Consider the following 14996-nt stretch of genomic DNA (forward strand, 5'->3'; position numbering starts at 1 on the left):
TGAACGCGAATCAATGGAGACCTACATCCGGGACTCTTTGGCTGCCGGGTTGATCCGGAATTCCACCTCCCCGATGGGTGCGGGTTTCTTTTTTTGTGGGGAAAAAGGATGGCGGATTACGTCCATGCATCGATTACAGGGGGCTGAACAAAATCACGGTTCGTAACCGATACCCCTTACCCTTGTTGGATTCGGTGTTCATGCCCCTGCATGGAGCTAAGATATTCACCAAGCTTGATCTTAGGAATGCGTATCACCTGGTTCGGATCCGGAAGGGAGACGAGTGGAAGACGGCATTTAACACCCCGTTAGGTCATTTTGAGTACCTAGTCATGCCGTTCGGTCTTACAAACGCTCCCGCGATGTTCCAAGCATTGGTTAATGATGTCTTGCGGGACTTCCTGCACCGATTCGTCTTCGTATATCTTGACGACATACTCATCTTTTCTCCGGATCCTGAGACCCATGTTCGACATGTACGTCAGGTCCTGCAGCGGTTATTGGAGAACCGGCTGTTTGTTAAGGGCGAGAAGTGTGAGTTTCACCGCACCTCTTTGTCCTTCCTGGGGTTCATCATCTCCCCCAACTCCGTCGCTCCTGATCCGGCCAAGGTTGCGGCGGTGAGAGACTGGCCCCAACCCACAAGCCGTAGGAAGCTGCAACAGTTCCTCGGCTTTGCTAATTTCTACAGGAGGTTCATTAAGGGCTACAGTCAGGTAGTTAGCCCCCTGACAGCCCTGACCTCACCAAAAGTCCCCTTCACCTGGTCGGATCGTTGCGATGCCGCGTTCAAGGAGTTGAAACGGCGCTTCTCGTCTGCACCCATTCTGGTGCAGCCCGGTCCTAGTCGCCAGTTAGTGGTTGAAGTGGACGCCTCAGACTCAGGGATAGGAGCTGTGCTGTCCCAGAGCGGGAAGACCGATAAGGTCCTTCATCCATGTGCCTATTTTTCCCGCAGGTTGACCCCGGCCGAACGGAACTATGACGTCGGCAATCGAGAGCTCCTCGCGGTGAAAGAGGCTCTTGAAGAGTGGAGACATCTGTTGGAGGGAACGTCTGTGCCATTCACGGTTTTCACTGACCACCGGAACCTGGAGTATATCAGGACCGCCAAGCGGCTGAATCCCAGGCAAGCCCGCTGGTCACTGTTCTTCGGCTGTTTTGACTTCCGCATCACCTACCGGCCCGGGACCAAGAACCAGAGATCGGATGCCTTGTCCCAGGTACACGAAGACGAAGTCAGAACGGAGTTGTCGGATCCACCGGAACCCATCATCCCGGAGTCCACTATCGTGGCCACCCTCACCTGGGACGTAGAGAGAACCGTCCGGGAGGCCCTGGCACGAAGCCTGGACCCCGGGACTGGACCGAAGAACAGACTTTACGTCCCACCAGAAGCTAGGGCTGCAGTCCTGGACTTCTGTCACGGCTCTAAGCTCTCCTGTCATCCAGGGGTGCGAAGGACCGTGGCAGTTGTCCGGCAGCGCTTCTGGTGGGCGTCCCTGGAGGTCGACGTCTGGGATTATATCCAGGCCTGTACCACCTGCGCCAGGGGCAAGGCCGACCATCGCAAGGCTCCGGGACTGCTACAGCCGCTGCCCGTGCCTCATCGCCCCTGGTCCCACATCGGCCTGGATTTTGTCACGGGCCTCCCGGCGTCCCAGGGAAACACCGTCATCCTCACGATAGTGGACCGATTCTCCAAGGCGGCCCACTTCGTGGCCCTCCCGAAGCTCCCAACAGCCCAGGAGACGGCAGACCTCCTGGTCCACCACGTCGTCCGGCTGCATGGGATTCCATCAGACATCGTCTCCGATCACGGTCCCCAGTTCTCCTCGCATGTCTGGAGGAGCTTCTGCCGGGAACTGGGGGCCACGGTCAGTCTCTCGTCCGGATACCACCCCAAAACCAACGGGCAAGCAGAGCGGGCCAATCAAGAGATGGAGCAGACCCTGCGCTGCGTGACAGCCGCGCACCCGGCGGCCTGGAGTACCCATCTGGCCTGGATCGAGTACGCCCACAACAGCCAAGTGTCGTCAGCCACCGGCCTTTCCCCCTTTGAGGTGTGTTTGGGGTATCAGCCCCCGTTGTTTCCGGTGGTTGAGGGCGAGGTCGGTGTGCCCTCGGTCCAGGCCCACCTACGGAAGTGCCGTCGGGTGTGGCGTGCCGCCCGCTCTGCTTTGCTGAAGGCCCGGATGAGGACAAAGGCCCATGCAGACCGTCGGCGAACCCCGGCCCCTACGTATCGTCCCGGGCAGGAAGTGTGGTTGTCCACCAAGGACATCCCACTACAAGTGGCCTCCCCGAAATTGCAAGACAGATACATAGGTCCTTTCAAGATCCTTAAGGTCATCAATCCCGCCGCAGTGAGGCTTCAGCTTCCGGCCTCACTGCGGATCCATCCAGTGTTCCACGTGTCGAAGATCAAGCCCCATCACACCTCACCCCTATGTACACCCGGTCCAGCACCACCTCCTGCCCAGATCATCGACGGCGAGCCGGCTTGGACGGTGCGCCGGCTTTTGGATGTCCGACGGATGGGCCGGGGCTTTCAATATCTGGTGGACTGGGAGGGGTACGGTCCCGAAGAACGCTCCTGGGTGAAGAAGAGCTTCATCCTGGACCCGGCCCTCCTGGCCGACTTCTACCGCCGCCACCCGGACAAGCCCGGTCGAGCGCCAGGAGGCGCCCGTTGAGGGGGGGGTCCTGTTGTGTGGGCCGCTGAAGAGGAGGTACTGCTGGCCCACCACCACCAGAGGGCGCCCTGCCTGGAGTGCGGGCTCCAAGCACCAGAGGGCGCTGCCGCCACACAGGAGCAGCCAGGGTGACAGCTGTCACCCATCACCTGAGACAGCTGACAGCAATCATCAGAGGGGTATATCAGCAGGACGGCAGCTCCACCTCATTGCCGAGATATCGTTTCTACTGAGAAGGTAACGTGCTCAGCTGACTGTTTAACAGTGATCTTTGTGACTTTTGTGTTTTGCTCTGAGTATTTTCCAACGAGAGGTGGAGGTAACGTACCTGCTGTTCGGATTCCTGGGTGCGAGCGCGCCCTCCTTTAATTGTCCTTTGTTCCTCGCCAGCAGTACCAGGTCCGACACGTGGAGGCAGTGGCCACCTGGGAGTTCGGGACTTGGCGGCTCCAGTATTCCCGGGGTCTGGTGGCGGAGGAAACCGTGTGGTTCCGGTTCTACTTTGGAGAGGCGTCTCCTATCTTCAAGCCTGCCCACACGACACCTGTGTGAATTCGACTTTGTCTATTATTGTAATCTGTTGTACTTGTTGTGCATATTCACAACAGTAAAGTGTGTTATTTGACCTATTCCATTGTCCGTTCATTTGCGCCCCCTGTTGTGGGTCCGTGTACTTACACTTTCACAACAGGTGTAAGGTGTTTGTTGAAAATGGTTTCTGGTAGCTTATAAGTTTGTTGGAGCCAGATTAAAAGTCTTTGTGAATTTAGGAAAAAGTTAAAACTTTAAAAACATTGGAAATTTTCAAAAAGGAAAAGTCTCTTTCCTGTAATTTCGCTATTATTTTGAAAAGTTCAGTTCGGAAGATCTCTTAAAAATTCAAAAGACTTGACGCACCTTAAAGCATCAGGTTAAAACTAAGTTTTTCAAAGAATAAAGGATGAATGAATGAGGCCATGTGGTAGTTTTAGCTAGCTTAGTTTAGCTTAGCATGGGGCCTTGTTGACCCAAAAATAAAAATTAAACGTTTAAGAAAGGAAGAGAGAAGAGGAAGCTGAAAGAGCCAAAAGAGAAGAGCGAAGAAGGGGCGAGAGAAAGAGAGAGCAGCACTCTGTTCTAACTTTTTAAGGGGGACTGATGTCACCAAACTCCACCCATTTATGGTGTGTAACATCACAGAAAACTTCATGTCTTCACAGGGCAGACCCAAATGATTCAACTATTTAAGCACATTAACTATTTTGGTATAATATTGTTCTAAGACACTCGAATGGATACACATTATTAATCGTCACAAACACATCCTTTGGATACACAGAATACTTCACCATCAACATATTGATAATGCAGAAAGATCACACTTAAACATATATCAGTTATAAGGAGCACAAAAAATAGAATGATTATATGCAAAGCATTTCATTTGATTAATCAGTACCAACATTAGAAGTCTTTATATATATATATATATATGAATAAAATAATACTGATGCAATTCTTTTATTTTAAAAGAATGTCTTTCTTCACCTAAAAATAATAGCTGTTATCAAGACAAATTTTTATGGCCATGTGTTGTGGAAGGGATATAGTCTTGCAGTCTTGAGAGGGTCTGGCCTTGGCATGAGGTCAAAAAATTTGGGTTCTCCTGGCCTGGAGAAGCTCAGATTCTGACGTGAAGCCATTATAATGTCATGTAATTCATAATGACTGGAATTTAACCGATAAACCAGGCAAGGGCTCCTTTTGAAGAACTTAAATTTACCATTCTGTTTCTGCTGTGAAGCCCTGTGTTAGCCCATGGGGGGACGTCTCCAAGCTTATCTGAGGATCACCCGATGACTTAGGAATTTCTCAGCTGGGAGTGAAGACACCGTCTCTGTCTGCAGTTCAAAACTCAGGTTTTTGTTGAGACAGCATTAATGTATTTATTTAATTAGGGTGAATCGAGGCCATGCGCTACACATTTCATTGAATTTTTTGAAGATTTTTCAGCTGATCCTCATGGAAATAGACTGAATTATCGACTTCATAGACACAAAGAATCTGTTATGTTTTGGTGTTGATTGAAACCTGGGTTTAGATTCTGGATTATTTTATTCAACCTTTTTTTACGTCACCAGAGAGTGCACTTTGGATCATTCATTTTTTTCCAGCTGATCAACATGAAAACTGGTGAAATTATCATAAGTTTTGGTGTTGGTCAGCATCTTGATTTCGCTAAGTGCTTTATTTTTTACGACATTTCAGTCAATTTCTCAAACAGTTTTCGGATTGATAGCCTTGAAAACAGGTGGAACCCATTATACACATGTTCATATGGATCCAGATGTGGAATCTTGTTTTGTCTTTCTTTTACATACATTTAAAGACAGACCAGTATCACAATATTTTCATCAATTTCAAAAAGAATTTTCAGATGATCTCCATGATTTGAATTAAATTGGTGAAATAATCAATATTTTCAAAAGAAGCACTCCATCCAGGTATTTTTGTACCACATGAGTGGCTGTAAATTAAAACAGATTGACTCTTCAGATGTACTGTAGATTTGACTCACCTGTGATACTGAGTCCAAAGGACAACAAGAACAATGCTGACAAGAAGTAAGGCTGAGGCGGACATGGTCACCAATCCTGGCGATGAAAACATGGCTACAAAGTCCATTGCTCCTCGTCCTCGTCCGGACATTTTAGTCAAAGTAGTCTGTAGAAAAAAACTTAATTAACCAAATGTTGAAATACAATCAAAAGGTTTTGCAGCATGTCCACATGTACAAAAGTATTAAAACGAGATATAATTCTACATCCCATTAAAAGTCCAATCAGTTTTCAGACAGTCTCAGAGTAGAACAGTTTGTACCTTATGCTGAGTGTTGCTGCTCTTTTCTCTTGCTCTGTCTCACTCTGCTGTCAGTCACTCAGTGTCCTAAGTCTTACATGGTTCACAGCAGACAGAAAAAGGAGGGCAGGACTCTGGAGTCGTGTCTGTCTTTCAGGAGGTTTTGCCACAGGAATTTGAACACACTGTCCTGTCAACAAATTTTCTCAACCCCATGTTGCAGTGAAACAGGATCAGAAGTGGCAAGCACAAACATAACTGGTGCTCAGGTGTTGTGCATGAGAAAAATAAATGGATGCTGAAGAAAGTACTTTTCCTACAAGCTGGCGTCATTGATTTCCTCCATGTTTCTGTAGGAGTGCTTGTTCTGCAAACACACAAACATCACAGTTTTTGTTCGAAAGACTGTGTTAGCATTAATGAGGACAGATGCACAGGTGACATATTTGCTCCAAATACACTCGTGACTGTTCCAAAATCAACAGTGATCTTGAATGCATATGGAAAAAAGTGTGCAATACTTTACAATATTTCTCACTGACTGCAGCCACCACCATGTTTTATTTCTTTGCGCATCACTTGTTCACGCATCGAAACCAACAGTTTTGTCATCGAAACTTGGCCCAGGTGACAAAGCCAGCTGATCTTCTTTACTTTCTGTTCTCCAAACACACCATAATTACACTAGCCGAGGACAGTACGTTTCTGTGTTGGTTTGTCCTTTTGTTATCAGGAAACATTTTTAGAAAGTCACTGCAAAACTTGCAAAATAATCCTTCTCATTTTGAGATGGATCACATTTTTTTCTGTTATTATCAATGTGTATTCAGCATTTTTCTTCTCCTTCTTATTCATATTATGATTATCATGTAAAAAGGGCATTTTGCAACATTTTATCAAATATCTTGAATTTGTTTAAACTGATTCCCATTGAATTTGATGTTTTTATTATTATTTTATCAAGACCAAGAACATATTACATTTTGGTGTTGATTGAGAACTAAATGTGGATACTGAGTTCTTCTTTAAACGTCTTCTTTTTCTTGTAGTCAGAGAGGACATTTTGCGATATTTCAAGCAATTTCCTGAAGTATGTGCAGCTCATCTCCATGAAAGGTGGTGAAATGTTTGGTCTTATCAAGAAAAAGAACTCATTGAATTTTGGCATTGATCAGGTTCAGGATTGTACAAAACCATTCATTTTAAAGAAGTTTTGATCAATTTCCAGCAGAATTTTCAACTGATCTCAATGAAAATTGGTAGAATGATCAATACTATCAAGCGAAACAACTTGTGATATGTAGTTTTTAACTGATGTCTGAAAATGGAGTAAAGAACATGTAATATATTCATTATATTATATATTATAGAATATATTATAGAAGACATACCTTACTGAATTTTATGTTTAAACTAGATTTGCAAACACATACTAAGGGTCCAACCACCCCCCATGCCACCACAGATCCAGACCTACCCCAAGCAGGGACCACCGAGAAGCCTTGTAAGACTCTCAGGCGAGATCAATATGAATTTTGGAGCATGTTCGAGCTCTGAAATTCATAAACATATGCATTGCACTGCCATCTAGTGATACAGTTCCACCAAATTTAGCATTGTGGATCTGACAGAGGCCATCCATACACTTGCCAAATTTCATGCTATTTGGGGATCCCGTTAATGAGAAAACCCATCATAAATTAAATAGCTGTGTACAAGGTCCAGCGCAAAGTAAAAAACCTGCATACGGAGCGAAATATTGTAAAGTTTCGGGCCCAATTTTTCAGAATCATGAAGCAGAGATCATTTTGACACCATTCTGGCCTTTCTGTGTGAAAAATCCAGAGTCAGGTTCATGTAGGGCCATTTTGCATATTTTGGAATTTTGCACAAAAAGTATCATGGCACAAATGGACGTGGCTTATAACCCGTCGAAAAAGCTCCCTCCACTGATCACAACGGTGTGGAGGTTTCCTATGTGTGGCTGAAACATATTTATTATTTATAGCACCACCTAGTGGTTTTTGCCAGGCATTTTCTGTATATGGCTAGGTTGCTCTATGTTCTACCAAGCTGGCAAATTTCATGCCATTTGATAATTCTGTTAATGAGAAAACCCATCATTAATTAAATAGCATCACATATGGTCAACTTAAAAGTCAAGAAATTTGCAAAAACGTACAAAAAAATCAAGATTTCCAATCCATTTTTCCAGTCCACACTCCAGAGAACATTTTGACACCAATCTGGCCTTTCTGCATCAAAAATCTAGAGACGAGTTCGCACCGAACGATTTTTTTTGGAAACCTGTCTTGGCACAGAGAGGCGTGGCCTATACCACTGGAAAGACCTCAATCCACCGATTGCAACAGTATAAAGATTTTCAATGTGAATCTGATGACTCAGAATTTAAGTTGTTAAGTTGTTTTTTTCAAAGTGGTTTTATTGTTTATAGTGCCACCTAGTTATTTTTACTGGCCATTTCTTTATGTACAGACAGCTTACACACACCATAAACAGTTCTCAAATCTGGCAGCATTTGGTCCGTCCACTAATGTGAGAGAATTTTGAATTGTTTTGGCTGTTCTAAAATGAATTTAAAAAGATGAAATAATTATTTTAAGAGGTGATTTTTGATCAGCTTTGATCTGAATATTCCCAGCTGAACACAGATCTGGGAGCTGATGTCAGGCTTTTTGTTGTTGTTGTTATTTTTGTTGTTGTTATTGTTAACATCACATCAACGCAGGTGGAAAAAAGACAGACTGCATGTATCACTGGAGATGCTTAGGGACTCCTCTGATTACCAACATGCAGTAAAGGAGGCAAAGTGCAAATATCTTTCCAACATAATCTCTACCAGCTGCAACCGTCCCCGTGCATTATTCAATACAATTCAATCAGTCGTAAATCCTACAGATAAAAATTTCAATAATGCAACCACGTCAACTTGTGAAGACTTTCTTCAATTCTTCGTGGACAAAGTGGCATCTGTCAGACAAAGTATAAAACCAAACCACCATATCCCTACTTTGTCAAGCTCACCTCCCTCTGTTGTCCTCAAAGAGTTTGTGCCAGTGTCTCTCTCTCAGCTCTCTGAGGTTGTTCAGAAGTTGAGACCTACCAACTGTCCCCTGGACATAATTCCACCAAAGATGCTGAAACAAATTTTTGACACAGTAGGACCAAGGCTTCTTTTATTTTTCAACAACTGCCTAAGATCTGGGACTGTTCCGGCTGTTTTCAAACAGGCTGTGGTCAGACCGCTGCTTAAAAAACCAAACCTTGATCCAGGAGTACTGTCAAACTTCAGACCAGTGTCCCACTTGGCTTTTCTCTCTAAAATTCTAGAGAAGCTTGTTTTTAATCAGTTGCTGTCTTTTCTGGACCAGAATCAGATTTTTGATAAATTTCAGTCAGGTTTTCATACACGCCACAGTACTGAGTCCGCACTGTTGAGAGTCCAAAATGACATCCTGTTGTCCCTGGACTCAAAGAGACCTGTACTGTTGGTAATGCCTGATCTCACTGCAGCATTTGATACAGTGGACCACTCCATCCTCCTGAACCGTCTAGCCCAGCAGGTGGGCTTTCAGGGTCCCGTGCTGCAGTGGTTCAAGTCCTATTTAACGGACAGGCACTTCTCTGTTTTCATCAATGGCCACTCCTCTTCTACAGCCCGACTGTCTTCTGGTGTCCCGCAAGGCTCCATTTTGTATTCTCCATTCTCTCTTTACATGCTGCCTCTGGGTTCAATCATCTCTAGCCATAATGTGTCTTTTCATATGTACGCCGATGATCTTCAAATCTATCTACCAGTCTCACCAGATTCTCCAGATGCATTTCAGACCATCAACACCTGTATGGATGACATCAAGCACTGGCTCACACAGAATTTCCTGAGTCTAAATGAATCCAAAACGGAATTCTGTCTATTTGGCACCACAAGCCCACTTGCCGCTGTCTCAAACGGTCACTTACTTCCTCACCATAACACTGTAATCAGAAACTTGGGAGTTCACTTAGACACTGGCCTAAATCTCCATAAACAAATTGACTCTGTTGTTAAGACAAGCTTCTTTCAGCTCCGCACTCTCACAAGAGTGAAATCCTTCCTCAGTTGTTGTGACCTGGATAAAGCAATCCACGCATTCATCAGCTCACGCTTGGACTACTGCAATGCTTTGTACATTGGACTCAGTCAAACATCTTTACACAGATTACAACTGGTACAGAATGCTGCTGCCTGGCTCCTCACAAATTCTCGTGAACATCACCATATCACACCTGTTCTGCGCTCTCTCCACTGGCTGCCAGTGCAATACAGGATCCAATACAAACTTTTCCTGTTTGTTTTCTGCTCCATCCACAGCTTTGCACCTGCATATCTATGTGAGATTCTGACTCTTCATCAGCCCAGCAGATTTCTACGATCTGCACAGCTCTACTTGTTGGAGCAGCCCAGGTCTTGAAGCAAACAGTGGGGTGATTGTGCTTTCGCAGTAGCAGGTCCTAAACTTTGGAACTCGCTGCCCCTTGACTTGCATGCCATCTCGGATCTGCCCCTTTTTAAAACAAAACTCAAAACGTATTTGTTTAGATGTGCTTTTGATACTTAGTCTTTTTAGACTTGGGAATAAAATGAATCTGTGTTCCTCTTTTTAACTATATTTTAAATGCGATTTTTATATGTACAGCGTTTTGGTCAACTTAGGTTGTTGTAAGGCGCTTAACAAATAAAATTTGATTGATTGATTGATTGATTGATTGATTGATCACTACAGAAGAAGTTTGTCAAAAAATTCCTGTTTCTGTTTCCATGTGGGTAATGTGTCACTGTGATCTTTGAGGAATCAGTGGATACCCTGAGTGGAGCAGCTTAGAAGCTGAGTGAAGAATCGGGGTGTCTGGATTTGCAATCATCCTGGATCAAGACTAAGGGTCCTGTCCCACTGGCGTTTAGGAGGATTTGTGCATGAAATGAGGAGACAAAAGCTGAGCGTCCGCAACAAAGGTGGGCGGAAATGACAAATGTCCCGGGGTGGATCAGCGAATACATGAGGAAGAAAAGTGGATATAACAGGGAACAGAAGCGAAGGCGACCCCGGAGGCGCCCCCATGAGGGGCACAGCGGCCGTGATGCACTCGCTCCATCCGTGCCCACTCTGTCTGCATGCGCGACATACCATTTGCGAACGTGATGTGGCCGTGCTGGGCACGCGTCATATCTGTTTTGCACGCTGTCCTGGTCCGCCGCCAAGCTGCGCCAACCCATCGGTTGCGGATATCAGCGGATGACAGGGGCTATGCGGCGCGTTGGTTGTGTATGTCCTGCTTATGTCTTCAGTATGTGTTCAGGCAGTGATGCGGATCTCATCCGCTGCAGGAATTTTGAGCCGCTCAAAAATCCTGGCTGCGGACATGCGTGCCTCTGCGGATGATCACGGACGTGTTCGGATGTCGGCCGACTCATACAGGAATGTTACACGGTTATTGCGGTTGTTTGGCGGATGTGGGCCACTTTTGTGCACATTCCATCCGCAAATCCTCCTAAACGCCAGTGGGATAGGGCCCTAAGATCCAAGATTTTAATTACTTCCCGGACTTGGTCTTCAGAAGCGTTTCTACATGGGGCCAAAGTGTTGAACTTGTAAAGACTTACCTCGGCAGTGACATTCATGTCTCTCTGGGTCCTCGGCCTTTGGCATCGAGAGATGCCTTAGAAGAGCTTGTGGTGTCAATGAAATCAGTGGACAGAGGTGTTTATTGAGGCATTGGTGATGCCCATATCTTTTTTAGGAGAATGAATGTCCAAATCTGTAGGGTCCTTGTGCTTCTTGTGTGATTGTGAGACTTGGACGCTAACCTAAGATGACAACTGGGTGTCTTCAGTACTTGGTCTCTTCAGAGGATCCTTAGGTTCTACTGGAATGACTTTGTGTCAAAGGTGCGATTGCTTGGGGAGTCTCAGATAAATGGGATCACTTGAATTGTGACATAACATCAGCAAAGGGACCGGTCCCACTGGGGAGAGGATTAATTGCACATGAAGTAATTAATTAATGATTAATTGCACAGGAATTGAGTATATTTTCGGGCATTCGTTGTCGTCCGCAACAAAATTGGCCTGGAATGACAAATCCTCAGTATGCATTACAGATATATTAATAATGTATAGCGAATATTTGACTAACAATCACGGATGCATAACATATGTATTGAGGAAATGGATCGGATGCATTGCGATTATCACGGAAGTATTACAGATATATTGTCAAGGCATTGCGCACGTGATGCAGGAACAGCGATTGTATTGCACATGCAATTGCTGGAGCAATTGCTGGACTTGGACAAGTTGATTGGTATTGTAATGATCATAGAGTTGATGTTCATGTTGTCATGCAAGGGTTAACTGTTCATGAGTTTGGGGAAGGGGGAAGCTGCTCAGGGTTGTGAGACGGAGTTTTTTTTTTTTTTTCAAAAAGAAAGAGTTCAACGTGAGTTGCGGCTGTAACAGCTACTCTTCCTTCTGTTGGAGTTAAATAAACGTTCTGAAAGAGAACCGAGGTCCACGGCTGACTTCTCTGCAGCTGGGGATTTACAGTATGTTGTTGGATGGCAGCAGCTATCACACTAAGATTTTGGGGATCCATAACTACATTTGTACGTCTCCACAGCTGGACTGGCACGGACTGGCAGGTACGTCGATTTCTGCCACATATAGTACTTTGGGTTTACGTGGCGTGTTTGTTATGCATTCGCAGATTGTCCGCAAATCAGATGCAAAGCAGACGTAATACAAACTCTTTATTTGAAGCCAGTCTGTATGCATTCGCTACAACTTATTTTAGTTCACGATGTGGACGTGATAGGCACGCTATATATCCGTTTTACACACTGTCCCAGTCCGCTGCCAAGCCGCAATATCAGTTGTGGATATCAGCGGATAACAGCGGATATACGAGGTCTGTCCAAAAAGTAACAGACCTTTTTATTTTTTTCAAAAACTATATGGATTTGAATCACGTGTGATTGCATCAGCCAAGCTTGAACCTTCGTGCGCATGCGTGAGTTTTTCACGCCTGTCGGTTGAGTCATTTGCCTGTGGGCAGGCTTTGAGTGAGCACTGGTCCACCCCCCTCGTCGGATTTTCATTGTCAGGGAAATGTCTGAATGATTTGGAGCTTTGCTGCATCAAATTTTTCCAGAAACTGTGAGAGACAGCCAGGTGGACACCATTTGCTAAATTCAGATGGCTTTCAGGGACGATTTTATGGGGATCACACAAACTGAGGAGTGTTAGAGCCGGTTTAAAGACCGCCCACAGCGGCTGAGAGCGCGCCGCATTCCGAGCGGCAATCGACAGGCTGAAACGACCAGATAATTTCCAAACTGAACGCTGTGTTGATCCGGGACGTCGTCTGACTACCACAGAAATGGCAGAAGATGTGGACATCAAGACTATATATCAAGAGGAGCGGAGGAATGCGCCACCGTGCCGTGAATGGCATGGCACAAAACCACCTCCGTGTTGGTCTCACAGGACGGCTTTCAGATGCTTTCAGACGGCTTTCTGTGGCTTTTCAGTCGTGTGACTATCCGAGAAATTGTGGCTTAACTGGACATGCCAGAACATGTCCTGTGAGGCTTCATCACGGCGTTGATTTGCGCCATGCGGCTCCGTCCCGACACGCAAATTCCTGTGGTTTTGTCCCGCGCCATTCGCGGCTCTGTGGCGCATTCCTCCACTCTGCTTTCCATGACAATAACTCCTGTAACAGTGGAATGTGCCAAAAAAGTCTTGATGTCCATGTCTTCTGCCATTTCTGTGGTAGTCAGACGACATCCCGGATCAACACAGCGTTCAGTTTGGAAATGATCTGGTCGTTTCAGCCTGTCGATCGCCGATCGGAACACAGCACGCTGTCAGCCACTGTGGGCGGTCTTTAAACCGGCTGTAACACTCCTCAATCTGTGTGATCCCCATAAAATCATCCCTGAAAGCCATCTGAATTTAGCGAATGGTGTCCACCTGGCTGTCTCTCACAGTTTCTGGAAAAATTTGATGCAGCAAAGCTCCAAATCATTCAGACATTTCTCTGACAATGAAAATCCGATGAGGGGGGTGGACCAGTGCTCATTCAAAGCCTGCCCACAGGTGAATGACGCAACCGATAGGCGTGAAAAAACTCACGCATGCGCACAAAGGTTCAAGCTTGGCTGATGCAATCACACGTGATTCAAATCCATATAGTTTTTGAAAAAAATAAAAAGGTCTGTTACTTTTTGGACAGACCTCGTACAGCGCATAGATTGAGTATGTATGGAGTATGTAAGGCAGATGTCATCCGCAACCAAAATTTTGTGCAGCTCAAAAATCCTGGCAACGGAAATACGTGCCTCTGCGGATAATTGCAGACGTGTGCGGATGTCGGCCGACTCATACAAGCATGTTTCATGGATATTGCAGATGTTTAGCGAATATGAGCCAATCTTCCTAAACGCCAGTGGGACCAGGCCAAAAGATATTTTGGAAATGTGGTACATGATGCAGCACACAGGTGCGTTGAGGAGCACAGCAGTTGAAGAAGCCCAAGGACACGCCCACGTATCACCTGGCTGTAACAGATAGACGCTTAATTTTGAGCTGTGGGGATGGTCTGGTCTGCTGAGGTGGTTACCATCCAGGACCTAGGCAGTTCTGTGGTTTGCCACATACATCAACATGTAGCTACAGGGCAGGTTCCTAGACTTGAATGTGGGAAAATGTCTGTAAATTTAGTAAAAAAAAAAAACAAAAAAAAAAACTGCACATATGGTTCTAAATTACTTGCCGTTCAGGGTATTGCAGCGCTTCACTCTTCTGCCTGCTCACCAGACGTTTATTTATTTATTTTATTGATGATTTGCTTCTTATGCTAGCTATATTCTGACTTTAATTTTATTTTTGATGTCTTGAACAATAGAAGTTAGTTTATGTACTAATCCAGGCAGAAACCTCTGTGTTGTACACTTTGTAATGTGTGTTTGTTGGATGTTCTTGAGTGGAATTGGCAGCGGACGTGCTGTAAAATCAAAATTATTACTAAGTGCTGTAGGTTATATTTATAGCCTCTGTTTGCAGTTTTTATTATTATTATTTGCACAACGTTTTTGATGTAGCTATTGTCAAATTGGTGCCAACGGGTTTTTTTCTGTAGTGTGTTGGGGGGGCGTGGCTGGATGTTTTGGTGTTCTTTTCTTTTCTTTGCTCTCCAGGTGGCATGAGGGCTGATTTGTCTGTGAAGAAGGTGCTGGCTGAAGAGTCTTCACCCTCATCAACATCATGGAAAGCACCTGTGATTGGTGCTCACGTGCAACCTGGACGACTTGCAGCTGAAGCAGATAATTGGATGGCGTTCTGCATTTAAGTCATGTGTGACTTGAGCAGAAATGCCGGGAACTCGACCTTGTGACGTTCGT

General features: G+C 45.4%; 1 protein-coding gene and 1 long non-coding RNA gene across 2 annotated transcripts in view; one reads left to right on the forward strand and one right to left on the reverse strand.

Moving 5' to 3' along the window:
• Positions 1-14996, forward strand: part of LOC117516253 (polypeptide N-acetylgalactosaminyltransferase 18-like) — a 483867-nt gene that overhangs the window by 380171 nt on the left and 88700 nt on the right. The gene's annotated exons all lie outside the window — the stretch shown is intronic.
• Positions 5352-14546, reverse strand: LOC117516254. Its single transcript, XR_004562343.1, has 3 exons — positions 14533-14546; positions 5556-5739; positions 5352-5399 (listed from the first exon to the last, which is right to left on the reverse strand). It is a non-coding gene; the product is annotated as an uncharacterized LOC117516254 (long non-coding RNA).

Source organism: Thalassophryne amazonica, chromosome 8 (genome assembly GCF_902500255.1).
Source record: "Thalassophryne amazonica chromosome 8, fThaAma1.1, whole genome shotgun sequence".
In the NCBI taxonomy this organism is placed as follows: domain Eukaryota; kingdom Metazoa; phylum Chordata; class Actinopteri; order Batrachoidiformes; family Batrachoididae; genus Thalassophryne; species Thalassophryne amazonica.